The following is an 11,580-nucleotide window of genomic DNA, read 5'->3' as shown; positions in this document are numbered from 1 at the left end:
AACAGTACATCATTAAACAGTTATAATTTGCGCAAAGGTAAGTAGGTTATAATTTATGTTTGACAGGCACCACAAGACTGTTTATGAGAAAGGCCTTACAATAACTGAACTAAACAGCTCATTAGAATTAACCATAAAACTAAGATAAGATTGTTATTATATTTATGCATCGGTATGAAGAATTAGATTAAAAGATTAAAACTATGCGTGACTGAGACTTAAAATGAAACTTTCAAATGGTAAACAAAAGAGGAGAAAACCAGGGAACACAAATAGTATAATTTCCTGGTTCCTTAACAGTGATTGAGCTGATATATAGATGTAATTGAAATTAAAAGCATTCACCTAGCTAATCTAAATCTGTCGTGTGACTTGTAATCTTTATAAATGTGTAACTAGCATATAATATCAATATGCAAATAAAATAAGTGGGTTGATTAATGATATTTGAAAATAGTGTGACTGTCATTTAAAATTTACTAACTTATCAAGCCTTGTTTCTAAGAAGCGTATGGTTAGTGTAAACTGTTCACATAGTCTGTTATCAACTGCTAAAGTTGGGGTTCAATAAATATATATGATAAAATGTATAATATTAGGTCTAATCTTGGCTTGTTCTTTTCAAAAGTGTATGTTTATGAATGTTCAATATTTATGAAAGCGAAAGATAAGTTATTTAATACGGTCTGAAAATTGACGATTAAATTAATATGCTATGAGCTTCACATAGTGTCCTGTTGACGCCATTTCCTGTGACGATAATCACTGAAATGTTTCTGATTCTTCCACCAATCAGACATTGGAGACTTCTTGTAGTGGTAACTGTAGTTTTCTGACAGAACTACCAGAATGTTTGTTGTAATCTAGATAAATAACCACACACATATCAAATCTCGTACTGCATTATGTGGAGCTAGAGTGGCTCTCAGTGACTAAACGGTCACGAATGGATTTCACAGTTCCTTCAGCCAGAATGTTGGTCACACAACTCAGAACGGTAGCAAGGTCACTGAGTGGTCATATTCTTCATAGACAAATCAGTAATTGAATTCATGTATAAACAACTGTGTTTCCATTGTCTACCAGTGACGGGTGAATTCATGTCTAAATAGCTGTGTTTCCCTTGTCTACCAGTGATGGGCGGGATCATGTCTAAACACCGTGTTTTCTGTGTGTACTAATGATTAGTGGGTTCACGTCTCAATAGCCACGTTTCCTATGTCGACCAATGATGGGCAGGTTCATGCCTAAAGAGCTGTATTTTTCGTGTCTAGCAATGATAGGTGGGCTCATGTCTGAACAGCTGTGTTTCCCTTGTCTACCAGTAATGGGCGGGTTCATGTCTAAACAGCTGTGTTTCCCTTGTCTACCATTGATGGAGGGTACATATATAAACAGCTGTGTTTCCTGAGTTTGCCAGTAATGGGTAAGTTCATATCTAAATATCCGTATTTTCTGTGTTTACCAATGATAGGGGGGTACGTGTTTAAATAGCCGTGTTTCCTGTGTCTACCAATGATATATGGGTTCATGTCTGAATAGCTATGTTCCACGTGTCTACCCATGATTGGTTGGTTCTTGTCTGAAGAAGTCTTGAACATGACCGGTTTCGGAGTCTGTTGAGTTACCTTATGGAAGGAATCTGTATGAATGGAAACTAAGGGTTTCTTTTATTTGCTTCCAAGAAACTGCTGTACTACTTGAACATATACTGACATGTGTGGCACCTAGCTGAAGAATCGTTCGTGAATACAGTCAAGCAAGATTTTGTCATGATGTATCGATACAAGAGACTATGTGTTACTTAGTGCCATAGTGATAATATTTTGACTAACTAGGTTCAGCAAGAAACAACATACATCGTGTGTTGACCTGTAAAACATTCTGATCGGAACCAAAGAACACTCGAAAAACTCTTTTGAACGCTGGATACGTCAACGCTACGACTCAACACGTGACCTCAAAAATGCATTTGTTTGTTTCGGATACCAGAGAAAGCTACACAATGGCTATCTACGCAAGTCTTCCCAATTTTTAAACGATGATTTAGAGAGAAGGCAGCTTGTGATCAGCCCTCTTCATCAGTACTTGGGGTATTCTAATCGAATAAAGAGATTTGACAGTCACTCTTATGACTTATGGATCTAAAATGCGTAAAGCGATTTTACGGCAATGGGACACGGGTCACAGACTATCAGACTTACAGTTCCATATGTTAACCACTAGGCCACAGCTGGACCTAACTGAGAAAACTTGGTATTTTAATAACTACTGATAGAAATATTATTTCTGATGTGTAAGCTGTATCAGTAATAGTGGTGGGCTATAGAAGTATCACTTTATTGCACACGTAACTCTTCCATACAGTTTGATTCAGCCAGACTCGAGCTCTGATCTCCTTAAATTGTGGTACACATGTTTGAAGATTTGTAACCAACGTTACTTTCTTAATGAAATTGAATCGTTAAATGAATTCACTGAATAAACAAGTGTTTTTAGGTTATCCTATAATTCCAATTAAACAATTAATTTGTTTAAAGTGTAATCTCACTAAGAAACAAATTAATTGTTTAATTGGAATTATAGGATAACCTAAAAACACTTGTTTATTCAGTGAATTCATTTAACGATTCAATTTAATATAATTGAATTAAATTATAATTCCAATTAAACAATTAATTTGTTTAAAGTGTAATCTCACTAAGAAACGTTGCCCTTTTAATTTTGCTAAACACTTTACATTGTCTATCAGAATATACTTTTCTTTAAGAAACGTTGAGTTTTATACAAATTTAACAATTATTCACTTCAATTATCGCCTTTATCATTTTTATAAATCAATAATTTCTATTTATATAGCTCTTTGATGTTTTAGCGATAAAAGAGTGACACTGTAACGCTAAAAATTGGGTTTCGAGATCTGCTCTGAACAGAGCACAGATATCCTAGTGATAGTTGTGTAGTTTATAATAAACAAATAACTCAACTTGTATAGTTTTTGTCGCAAATAATTTTTGGTACACTGGACACAATTTGAGCAAATAATATATTTAACTCATGTTCGACTTAGCTGAAAGTATAAAAACATTTTTAGTACACAACGATGCTCTTTCTGTAAATGAACAACTTTGGGGTTTTTAAATAACCTCGATTTCCTTAGGACAAACAGTGATAATAATTTTTAGATGTTTTCCTGGCTTGGAGTTTATTTGACATTTATTCTAATTGTTCAGCCTGTAGAAGATCATTGAATTTATAATCGGAAATTTTAAGAAAAGTTTCTACGTTTGTTTGTTTTTCATGTATCACAAAGCTACACTAGGGCCACCTAATTTAGTAATGTAAGAGTAAATCATTACCAATAACTTTTGGACTACTATTTTATTAATAAATATTGAAATTGACAGCCTTATTATAACGCTCTCATGGCTGCATGTTTGGTCTGATAAGGATTCAAACCCGTGACCATCAGATTATGAGAGAAGTGCCCAAAGCACTTGACCATGCCGAGTGGTTTCTTTATATCAGGTGTTTTATACTTTATATATTTCTTAGGGTTCAAAAACATCATCTTTGTTAACCTGAAGATGACCTAAGGAGGTCAAAACGTTGGCCTCTGCTTTATTTTGGTAAAAGTGTTAATATCCATACCAGCCATCTTGAGATACATGTTTACTTCAAGTGTGTTTCTCGTCACCAAGAAAAACTTCACTTGTAAATTCTGAGCCGAGACAAATTTGTGTGAAAATATAATAAATATAGTTTATTCTTGCACAATATAATATAATTTTTTGCATAATATTCAATTCAGACTTTTGAATACGGCATGGAAAAACTTCCCTTTCATTGTTTCAAAATTTACTTTTCCTTACCTAACAGCGCCATCTTTTAACCAATATGTGGAACAGCTCGAAAACATTTAAGTCACCTATCTTCTAACATTGATCGATTGCATATGGCATGAATGGATAACCTTAGACTACTTATATTAGAAATATTGGAGGTCGAAAAAAAAACAAACGAAATGATTAAACATTATCAGTTACAGTTAATTCTTACACTTGATTAGTCGCGAGAAATGATGCATGGCCGCCATTACTTTTAGTAAGCATTAGTAACAAGACAAGATTATACCGTTGATCAGTTCCGTTTTCATTTTTTTCAAGTTGTCTTTTATAAACAAGTCAGTCAACTGCTGGATACAATGATATGTTGTATATCCGAGACAACCGAGTTTATGGTTGACAGGTTTTGCTACATGGTAAAGTTGAAAAGTCTTAACAACTTCAAAATTCATAAACCGGTTTAAAGCAAGTGTTTAAATTATATTATGTATCGATGTTGAAATAAAACACGTTCGTGTAGCCTAAAAAAAATCTAAATATATCAGTCGAAACTTTCCTAAATAATTAGAGCATTATATAGCTAAACCAAAATAGGGCTACGACTGAATATTTACACGATAAAACTAATTTACAAATCAACATATGTCTTCTGTATAATGTAAGAAAAGTTAAACATTTTTATTTTGTCATCGTGTTTACAGAACATAAAACATGGACATTTTTCAATGTGGTCCTTTACCTTATTATTAGGTATTGGTGGTAAGAACGCTCGTATGTGTGTGTATGTTTTCTTATAGCAAAGCCCCATCTGGCTATCTGCTAAGTCCACCAAGGGGAGTCGAACTTCTAATTTTAGCGTTGTATGTCCGTAGACATACCGTTCTACCAACGGGAGACAAGGGCGCTCGACTCACAATCTACTGTTGGTGGATTCGAATTCCCGTAAACGAACATGATCGCCGTTTCAGCCGTGTCGATGTTATAATGTGTTATAATCCCGTTATTTGTTGGTAAAAGAGCAGCCCACGAGTTGACGTTGCGTAGTGTTGACTAGCCGCTTTCTCTCTAATCTATCACTGCTAAATTAGGCGACTAACTTAGCTTGCTTCCAAGTAGGTTAGCGTGAAGTTCAAAATAAATCAAACAAATGTTTACCTTGTTCAGTATGATTTTATCACCAAACTACACGTTTCATCTTAGAATCCTTCACTAAAATACGATATATACTCGGAGTGACATGTTTAATTATCTGTAGCATAGAAAATACATACAAATGTCTTTGTAAGACAAGAGATCTGCATATATGAGTAAAAAAAACAAAGATATACAGAAAGTATGGAATCTTAAAAAACACCAACAATGACTTATATCAAATGATTGTAGTAAAATGCTCTTTGTTTGTAATTAACTACACACCTACACAATGGGCTACATCTGTGCTCCACCCATCACAGGTATCGAAACTCGGTTTCTAGCGTTGTAAATCCGCAGGAGTGCCACCAGAGGATATAATAAAGTAAAATGACTAAGCGATGAAGGGAAACTTTACGATTTAATTAGAGAAAAGTTGACTAAAATATAGTAATAGAAATAGAAAAGGGCACCCTTAAATTGGACCTCTAATAATGTCAGACGTGCTTACAAGCTAACAAACCGTGAGCACAAATTGTAAATAAAAACTAAACAACACCGCAAAAAACAAAACATGTGTCCATTGCCCGGCGTCAATATAACACTCATTAAATAAAGTTATTTTACAAAGGAACTGTCTGTAAATCTATATTAATTAACAGAATCTGACTGTCATTACAATGTTACTTAGATAACACAGCATGTCAACTTATAATTAAGACACTGGCGACGTAATCTTTTCAGATCAATGTTGTTTCTAGCTTGTTAAAGTTAATGGTATAATTTGTGAATGTCTTTCTCACAGGATACACATGTAGGTTGTGAAGAACAGCTATTCATCATGGTAGAAGCACTGCTCTTCATATAATGTAGGTTGTGAAGAACAGCTATTCATCATGGTAGAAGCACTGCTCTTCATATAATCCAGGAAAATGTTAATGACGTTTCCTACAGGTGTCACATGGAGATGATATTTCTGCCACATGCTAGGGTGAAGTTTGACAATAACTTTGTCTTCCAGGATAACAATGCCACTGCCCAAAGTACAGGATTATCTCGACCTGGAGGATGTTACAAGCTTGTTATGGCCAACATAGTTCCCAGATTGTAATCCCACTGAAAACTGTTGAACAGAACTGAGATGGAAAATTGCTAACCATAACCCTAAACCATCTACTGTAGTTGAGTTGCAGCACCTTATAATGAGTGACAAGTTGGGATACAATAAAGGTGGATTACATCAATAACCTCATCGGCAACATGACACATCTTGCGGAGGTTATTAGAGTACGAGAAGGACCAACCAAGTATTTAATATGGACTGATATCAGGCTATAGATGTTAATTATAATAATTTAATATTATATTTTATCATTATATAAAGTTTTGTTGTGATTGATGAAACGTTGAATTCTTTCTACGGGGGCCTGGCGTGGCCAGGTGGGTTAAGGAGTTCTACTCGTAATCCGAGGGTCGCTGGTTCGAATCCCGGTCGCGTCAAACATGCTCGCCCTCCAAGCCGTGGGGGCGTTATAATGTGACGGTCAATCCCACTATACGTTGGTGAAAGAGTAGCCCAAGAGTTGGAGGTGGGTGGTGATGACTAAGTGCCTTCCCTCTAGACTTACACTGCTAAATTAGAGACGTCTAGCGCAGATAGCCTTCGTGTAGCTTTGCGCGAAATTCAAAAACAAAAAACAAACTTTCTACGGGTGTCTGATAGAACTGTTTACTCTTCTAAATAGTCGTTCACGATGTCTATGCAATCTGTTCCATCATACAAATTAGAAATGTAAATGTTTAATATAACACACGTTTCTCAGTTTAACAACACCAGGTATATTTTTTTTCCATCTTAATAATGCTGGCTTTATTTTTGCACAATGTACAAACATTTCAGCCAAGATTTCATGTTCCTAAATATTCTGTATTTAACTTATTCAACAATATTAGGTTTTATATTAAGAAAATGTTTTGAAAAAGTTTCGTTTGTTTATCCGCTAAACCTTACTTTACAGTTTTTACAGTAAAGATAATAGTTTTTAATGTCAGAATTTATTTATAGACGATTTGTATACCTCTAGTAGGTTCACAAACAAGTGAGTTGATGTTATTGTGACCGTTGTAAGATATTTGTGAACAAGCTTATTTAAAACATTCATGCATGTTTTGCTCATAACACTCATTTAGATTCGTGTTTCAAACACATTTAAAAGTGAAACAATTGAATATCACTATCTGATAATGTCTAATAATATAATATTTTTGAAATTGGTAACATTTGATTGTTTCGTTTAAAAAAAGTAAAACTAGCTATTCATTGTGAAATAACAAAGTTTGTACGAAGCTCAGTTTGCTTTTTTTCATCATTAGTTATCTGGGTTCTCTGCTTTCAGATCATTACAGTACGTAAATGATTATACACAAAGATCGAAATGGTGTTTTTCATGGTATGTTGGTAGATTAACAGTAAACGTTCTTTATCTAACATAGTCTGTAAAAAAAGTATTTTACTCGTGATTTTCTTACTAGAAAACCTCTCTTTCTTCTGCAGACTTTTCCAGCTATGGGAACAAATTAAATACAGTACCATGGCAGTATATATTAAAAACATTTGTTTGAATTCTCAAATTGTCCAGTGTCTGGTGGCTTCATTTACAGATGTGTTTCATTTTATGTTGTATTGTGCCAATAATCAGTATCGAAACTCGGGTTTTAGTGGTGTGAGCCATTACATTTACTGCTGAACCACTGGAGAGCAACGCATTATTTATGTTAAACAAACGTCAAACTTTTTTTTCGATTCGTGACTTTAGCTATAAAATGACCCCAAATGTAAAACAGGCTTACACTTTCAACATTAACAACTTCACCAACTGAAGGAATAGCAAGATACTTTGACATTTTTTATTAATATTTACTTTTCTACCTCAAATGAAGATTAGCAAACCCATCTTAGATAGCCTGTGATGAACGACTCTCTAACCTATCTTAAATAATCCCTGATTGGACACATAAGGAACAACTCGCTTACCCATTTTAGATAACCCCTTATCGGATACATGAGGAACAACTCACTAACCCATATTAAATAACCCGTGATAACAACTCCTGTTTGAATTGGTTCTAAGTACATTTTATTTTATCAAGAGAATGAACTTAAGGAATGTTACCACAATCTGCATGAACTTATCTCTTTATTGATGTTTGTTTTTATTGTAGTTGCTGAAAGTTGCTGTTGATTATTTGAAAGAAATTAAATCAAACTGTTCATTACAAAGATCAAAGTTACACCACATTGCATTCATTAATGAGATACTTTAATCCCACACTACATGACTATCTTAGTTAATACATGTCATTTGGTTTTTATTTCCTGCAAAGCTGCACGAGGACTATCTGCGCTAGCTGTCTATAATTTAGCAGTGATGGACTACAGGAACGGCAGCTAGTCATCACCACCCACAAGAGATAGTCAACACCATCCACGGCAGCTAGTCATCACCACCCACAAGAGATAGTCAACACCATCCACGGCAGATAGTCATCACCACCCACAAGAGATAGTCAACACCATCCACAAGAGATAGTCAACACCACCCACAAAAGATAGTCATTATCACCCACTACCTGCTCTTGAGTTGCTCTTTTACCATCGAATAGTTGAAAATGATCATCATATTATAACGCCTCTACAGTTGAAAGGGTGAAAATGTTTGGTTGGACGAGGATTCGAACCTGCGACCCTCAGATTGTCAGTTGCGCGCCCTAACCATCTGGCCATGCTAGACGAAAAGTATTCATTACTGTGGTTATCTGTTCCTATTTCTTCTTCTTTCACCCTACAGTTTAAGTTGTATTTTTATTCCTTGTATAACTCTACTAGTTTCCTTATCTTTCTACCTAATTGTTACCTAGTATAACATAATACGTAAGAGTGGAGTAAAGATGGCGTCCAGTAAAATAAACCAGCAACATTGTTAAATTATTTCAATACTGGTTGCAAAACTCTATTATATAAATGACTTTAAATGAGATTAAAAAGCAGTTACATCTCTTGGGCGTTACCCAGAACCGAAAATTATCTGGCTCTCCGTGACTGTTTTTGCCCACCCATACTGTAGAAAATTGAAAATTGAAACTGCCAACAGTAACTCTTTAAATAAGTTAATCATTCTGTTAAGAATTTATACCTGTGTTAACTGTAACCGAGTTTGTCTTTTCAAGTCACAAATGTTTGTCTTATTTTCCTGTTGTTTTCGAAATATAAAACAATCAGATGGTTTAATACTCCCTGTCCCCCGAATAATCTTAACATCAACAACGTTACCCTAACCCTTCTCTCTGAATAGAAAATAAATTGAGATATGTTAAATTGTCCGGTAAGATAACGCTTCCACCTCAGAAATCATCTTAGTAACCCTTCTCTGTGCCCTTTCCAGTAAGTCAGAATCTTTTATGGATACACATGAACATAGTACTTCAAGTGAGGCCTAACTAGCGATATACATAGCTAAACTTCCTCTTCTGATTATGTATAAATATGCTATTAGCAACAGAGCACTGTTTTATTGGTTTGAATGTTTATCCAAAATAATGCCATGATCCTTTTCTTCAGTCTCATTATTCAATGGATTCTCATCCATACTAAACGTGTTAATGCAAATTATGATAAAGAGATATGTACTAAATGCATTACCTTTCACTAACTAAAACTGATTGATTCAAGTCATTCTATAGTACCTCGCCGTCGTTAATACAGCTAGAAAACCCCAAGGGTTTAATATCATTCATAAATGATTTCTCTGCTAACTATGTACTATTAATATGATTATTTGTAAATACGGTAGTGCTTACAGTAGAAATTGGTGAGATGTGCAATGCAAATTAAAATCTCAAACACTCTGCAGACAGCCTGTAAACAAAACTTTATGAGCACTTCACACACGTTCTTAAGTAGTAAACAAACCAACTACAAAGTAACGATTTACCACAGCACTTGAGAAAGTCAGTAGAATAAAAACAAAAAGTTCACAAAAGCAGAAATTTGGCAATCTGATTATCTAACTTACTGACTAACACTGTGGAAAAAGCATACCTCTTTTTTGCCTTCACATTATGAAAACTTAAATGCACAAGACTGAATTATGCTACCATAACTAAAAGATTTTTTCTTAGTTTTACTTATAACTTTGGTAGTAAAAAGTAATAACAACAACAATTTTGCGATACTACTAATGAGCTAACAATACTCCAGTAGCCATATTCTATATTTACAAACAAACTCTGTAAGTTGCCAAATAATATATCACATGCATGTGCGCGATTGCTTATGCGCACAAGCTACATGATTAGCCTGAAGCTGTTTTAGCTAGATAAAAAAAAACTTGGAATATTAAACTCTCGAGATATAGGCTCTATCCCTAATCTGACTTTTGAAAGTGAAATTTTAGTTCTATACATCTGACTCAGGGATTTTGCGTTGGACAAAGGAATTCTGTCAAAATAGTTGGTGCCTCAGATGCGAGGATGAACGCTACCATTGTCAAAGTCTGACACAGTTCTGATCGAGTTCTCTGGACTGAAAACAAAAATGATAAATTCTATAATTTACTTTTGTATTGTTTTCAAACTAAGCATGACCTAAGCTGCGCCACATAAAAAAAAAAAACCTGGTGTTGTGTTGTTATCCCGGTCATTCCTATCTTGTTTTCTTACTTTTTGGTGCTCCCATTCATACTTCCTACGTTTGCTAATTATAACTATATTGCGTTTTTACACTTGTATAAATAAAAAAGACATAAGAAATAAATAAAAAGACACAAGGAGTAAAACGTGTATTATTAAAATGGATATTTTTATGAGAGTCCATTTACTTATTGTTTTGACTGAGCTGAAATGGAGGCTCGGCATAACCAGGTGGGCTAAGGAGTTCGACTCGAAATCTGAGAAACGCGGGTTCGAATCCCCGTCGCACCAAACATGCTTGCCCTTTCAGCCGTGGGGGCGTTAAATGTTACGGTCAATTCCACCACTCGCTAATAAAAGAGTAGCCCAAGAGTTGGCGGTGGGTGGTGATGACTAGCTGCCTTCCCTCCAGTCTTACACTGCTAAATTAGGGACGGCTAGCGAAGATAGCCCTTGCGTAGGTCTGCCCGAAATTCAAAAACACAATAGCACTGAAATTGTTTGTTTTGAATTTCGCACAAAGCTACTCGAGGGCTATCTGTGCTAGCCGTCCCTAATTTAGCAGTGTAAGACTAAAGGAAGGCAGCTAGTCATCATCACACACTGCCAACTCTTGGGCTACTCTTTTACCAACACTGAAATGAAGAACTGGTTGTTACATTTGATATTTCTAAGTGTACTATATTATTTATTTATTTATTTGTTTATTACTTTCAATAAGTATTGGTTTTACTAGTCAGTACATGTAATGATATTTATTTTTATTTAATGTTTATTATCACACTTTCTTACAAATAATCTTTTACATTGTTAACTCATAATTTGTGTTTAGGACTAACACATATTTCCAGAGTTTGCCTAGCATCGCGAGTATCGTTGGAATTATGGCCAAATATATCTTTAGGTGCGAGACTAC

This window comes from Tachypleus tridentatus, chromosome 9 (assembly GCF_004210375.1).
Source record: "Tachypleus tridentatus isolate NWPU-2018 chromosome 9, ASM421037v1, whole genome shotgun sequence".
NCBI classification, from domain to species: Eukaryota; Metazoa; Arthropoda; class Merostomata; order Xiphosura; family Limulidae; genus Tachypleus; species Tachypleus tridentatus.
The sequence above is the reverse complement of the archived record's forward strand: the minus strand, read 5'-3'. Positions refer to the sequence as shown.